Source organism: Anabrus simplex, chromosome 2 (assembly GCF_040414725.1).
Source record: "Anabrus simplex isolate iqAnaSimp1 chromosome 2, ASM4041472v1, whole genome shotgun sequence".
Taxonomy (NCBI): domain Eukaryota; kingdom Metazoa; phylum Arthropoda; class Insecta; order Orthoptera; family Tettigoniidae; genus Anabrus; species Anabrus simplex.
This window is the reverse complement of record NC_090266.1, coordinates 987131543-987136728: the sequence shown is the minus strand read 5'-3', so window position 1 is coordinate 987136728 and position 5186 is coordinate 987131543. Positions and strand designations below refer to the sequence as shown.

General features: G+C 34.7%; 1 pseudogene; it reads right to left on the bottom strand.

The window, feature by feature from the left end:
• Nucleotides 1–2985: 2985 nt before the first annotated feature.
• LOC137498497 (NADH-ubiquinone oxidoreductase chain 5-like) lies at nucleotides 2986–4732 on the bottom strand (annotated as a pseudogene).
• Nucleotides 4733–5186: the final 454 nt, after the last annotated feature.

The following is a 5186-nucleotide window of genomic DNA, read 5'->3' as shown; positions in this document are numbered from 1 at the left end:
CTTCGAAGATTGGGATGGACCATACCCTATGATCAAAGACTGTTCACATTGTACCTCACAGTAATGTAATTTATTTGTGTTGTGTATATCTATGGTTATTTTTCACTAAACAACTTCATTGAATGATCTACCAGACTTACTGTTTTGTTGTAGTCCTACTATGAGCTGTCACAACCTAAGCTGCTTAACATTTGTATTATTCCTACCACAAATACACGGGAAGCTGATGACCCACTTGACCTAAAATGAAAAGTTCACCGTGCTAATGACCATACTATCCTCACCATAAGATTGTACTAATAAGACTAGGGAGATTATGTAAGACCTAATACATGTCCTTTATTCATAGGGGAGTAGTAGAGATACACGGGTTCTAAACCACCTCGTCAGCATTTTTTGTGCTGAGTCAACACCCGAGGTCATTGGCTCCTAGTATAGTAGTAGTGAAATGGCAGATTTTGCATAAGAGAGCAAGCCTAACCTTACAGACGCCATCTTCGAGGTGCTTAACCTCACTTTTACTGCTAGTTGCACTTCCCGACGTGGATTTTGTCTGAAAGCAAGCCAAACCTCACAGTCGCCATCTTGGAGGAGTCTAACCCCACTTTTACGAGCAGCTGCCCTTTCCCGACGCGGATTTTGCATAAAAGAACGAGCCTAAGCTCACTTTTACGGACAGGTGCCCTTGCGGACGGCAACAGTCGCCATCTTGGGGGTTTAACCTCACTTGAACAGGTAGATGCCCTTCCCGACGTCATCTTGAGTAGTAGGGCATTGGGGATACTTGCGACGCCAGCTTGAGTAGTAGGGCAATGGGGGATTTGAATAAGAGAGCATGCCTAACCACACGGATGGGACTTAACTACACAGGACCTAGTTTTACGGCTCGGCGCCATCTTGAGTAGTAGGGCAATGTGGATTCGCGTAAGAGCGAGCCTAATATCACTTCCGGCTAGATGCCCTTCCCGACGCCATCTTCTGTAGTAGGGCAATGTGAATTCTCGTGAGACAATCTTCATTAATACGACAATGGGGGATTCGCATAAGAGAGCACACGTAACCTCATGGAGGGACCTAATTTTACGGTTAGATGCCCTTTCCGACGCCATTTTGAAGGGGCCTATCCCCTCGTACACTATTTTGGTGGGGTCTGGCCCAGTCCTACTCTGCTTAAGGCTTCACGTCTCCATCCGACGGAAAAATAGCGTGACGTTACAGCGTGAGTGATTTTAGAAGGTCAGCTCATGGCTTTATGTCTCCACCATCCGACAGTAACGAACAAGTCTAAATATGCATAACTATGACGAAGTGATCTTATGATTAAGGCTTTACGCCCCCATCCGACTCAATCCCTCCTCCTCCTCACAGTTTTACCGTTATCGGACAGATGGCCCTCCCCGTTAACTATTTTTGAAGGAAGACTAACTACACCGTCACTAAGGCTTTACGTCTCCATCCGACGCGTGACCTCCCATCCTGAACAAGTTAAAACACGTTGTTAATCAATGCTGTTACAGAGGACCTGAAAAAGTGCATTGTGCTGTGCCCCTCTACAAACAGCAACTTTTTGTGTTTAGAACATATAACCTGTTGTTATCTTACAGTAAAGATTTGAATAGTCAGCATACATTCCCCATCGTGTTCTGAACAGAAAAAAATTACCTTGATTATAAATATATGATAGAAGGAGGGCGTGATATCTTGTCGATAAAAAGAAGAGAAATTGACAGGCAGGCAGATGATTAATGGATTTGAACACTAATCTCTCTGTTGATTGTCAGATTAAAAAAGAAAATCTCTAACACATGCATCAGAAAAAAATCTGTATTGTAGTTATGGATTCGAACTCTGATTTCTCTTATTTAGTCACCGTAACAGAATAAAAAATCATGGATTCAAATCCTCTGCTCTCTGTTCAGAGTTAGAATTTTTAAAGTCTCAAATACATGCAACACGTGGAATCGAACCCTGATCTCTTTGATTAATAGTAGAATAAATATACCTTACTCCTTATTTCGTATGCTGGTTACACATGATTCATGGCACACAGTTTCCATAAAAATAATGCATGCATAGAATCGAACACTGAAACTCTGATGTGTAGTAGATAACATCAATAAACTATGAAATGTGGAAGATATGAACAGACTATACATGTTAACAAACACACTACACCACTTCTTTTTGTGTTATACCCAGACACAGGCGGTTATAATTTTGAAACACACTACCGTAAAAATCGAACACTAGTTATGAAATACGGAAATGAACGGTGCATCAAAAAAATATATATTTGTAGATGTCAAGCAAACTGCTGTAAGCTGCTTCTCGCACACGTACATGTTTTAAACACCGTGCGCAGTAGAAAAATCTAAGATAATGTATTCACGCACATACACTTCATTCACATTTTTAGTATTTGTTTAACTTAGATTATCTTTATACTTACATATGAAATTAATCATGTTTTAAGGTGGACTTCCCTTCTTATGATTCTTTCTAATTGCTCTAATTTTCCTTATTTTTGATGTAGAAATTGCCTTGCTTCTTTCCTTTATCATTATTATAAGTTGATCAAATATCCTATCATGATCAATTAATAGTACAATATTTCTATTTATCTTATTATTAGGATTATATCATGAATGAAATCAAGGTGCCTTAGAATGAGCATATTAGGGTTGTAGTTAACTATAACATTTGATTTGCAATCAGTTTCGACCTGATCTTAGATGATTACTTCCTTATTTACCTTTAATTGATACCAAAGTAGAGGTATATTACTGTTAATAATATTATTGAAATTTATTTCCAATTAAAGAAATGTGTTGTTCAAATTAAAGCTGCTAACTTCTTATTTTAATGGTTTAATTCCATTAACATTTCTCAATTTATATAGTTTAAATAAAAACAATATATTTTCATTGTATAAATAATATATTATATTTATAAGTACTTAAAAGTCAATAAACTTCCCCAACATCTTCAGTGTTCTGCTCTGCATAAGCTATTTAAGTACAAAATCAACATAATCAGTATAACCATCCACAATACAAAACTAATTAAATAAATTGTAATACTATTATTTTGTCAATTTTGAATTACCCGAGAATATTGAACAGATTGATTATAAATTATCTGGCCACCCCAGTCCTCACTCCAACCTTGATCCGTAGTCTTAAAGATTTGTTTCCCTAAATATAAAGGCAGGTAGCTTACCACATAAGTTCTAATGAAAGGTATAAATCATATTGATCCTAAAAAATTAGATACCATAAATGTCTTTAGTGATAATAAATTATAAGACAAAGAAAACTTAGCAATCTCGTACCCTAATCAACCTCCCAATACTCTTAAAATCAGTGCTAATAATTTTAAAGTAGCTGGTAAACAAATTATAGCAGCTGATGGAAATAAAACCCAACTTAATATACATCCCCCTAAAATTGCTATTATAACCAATACTAGCATTCTCTTTAACATGATTCACCCTTCGTAATTTAATGGATGAAAGGATGTAGAATTAAATTCATCTGTCATCGAATAATACACTAATCGTAAAGAATAATATACAGTCAAACCTGTAGAGGAAAATAGAGAAAAACTAAATATATTAATATAAGATAACCCAACAATCTCCAAAATTAAATCCTTGGAATAGAAACCGGACAAAAAAGTTGTGCCACAAAGCGCAAGATTAGAAATATTAAAACAAACAGCCGTTAGTGGCATTTGATTACAAATATTTTCTATGAACCGAATATCCTGAGAATCCTTTATATTATGAATCAATGAACCAGCACACATAAATAAAAGGGCCTTAAATAATGCATGTGTTAAAAGATGGAAAAAAGCCAATTTAGGAAATCCTATAACTAAAATTCTCATTATCAAACCCACCTGTCTTCAGGTTGATAAAGCAATAATCTTTTTAAAATCAAACTCAAAGTTGGCTCCTAGGCCCGCTATAAACATAGTAAGACCAGCTATAAGTAGTAAAAACTTTGACAATCAAGTATCAACAAACGCTCCATTAAACCGAGTCAACAAGTAAACTCCCGCCGTACCCAATGTTGATGAATGTACTGAAGCTGATACGGGTGTTGGAGCAGCCATAGCCGCCGGTAATCATAAAGAAGAAGGAATTTCAGCACTCTTAGTTATAGCAGCTAATACCACTATAGCACTAATTAAAATTATAATAAAAGAACCCTTACTAAAATCCAAGTAATATACATAATTCCAACTCCCATACGCCATTATCCACGTAATAGCTATTAATAGTGCTACATCCCCAATTCGATTAGATCGTTAATAAACCCGCATTATAAGATTTAACATTTTGATAATAAATAACTAAACAGTAAGAAACAAGCCCTAACTCATCTCATCCCAATAAGATTCTAATTAAATTTGGTTTAATAATTAAAAATATTATTGATAATCAATTATTAATACCAAAATAATAAATCGATTAATAGTTAAATCACCATGCATATATTCATCACTATAAAAAATTACTAATGCTGAGATGAACAATACGAACCCTATAAACAAAAGCGATATTCAATCAAATAAAAAAGTCATAACAACTGAACTTCTATTAAAATTTAATACTTCTCGCTCAATAAAAATCACTAAATCGTACATAATAAAATAAAATCCTATAATAACTCAAATTATCGCCAGAATAAATTAAAAAACGCAAAAAAAAACAGATAGACAATGATCATAAAATGGTTTGAAGTAGTTACCTACATCATTGGAATCAAAAACAAACATTTTATATTAAACTATTTAAACATAATATGCATAAATCTCCCTTTAATACTAAAATATTCAATGGTAATGAAGTAATAACAAAATAAATTCACGACTACATCCTCTTGAACAAGAGTAAATTCCAGAATATATTATACCATGTTGACTATAAGCATATAAATATAAAGTATATACCGCTCTAAAAAAGATAACGACATTAATATAACCATAGACACTCATGATCAAGCGACTAGTCTACTAAACAGGCCAATTTCGCCTATTAAATTTAAAGGAGGAGGCGCAGCCATATTAGAAGAACTAAGAAGGAATCACCATCTAGCCATTGAAGGTATAAAATTCATCAAACCCTTACTTACTATCATTCTTCGTCTACCAAGACGTTCATACGTAATATGAGCTAACAC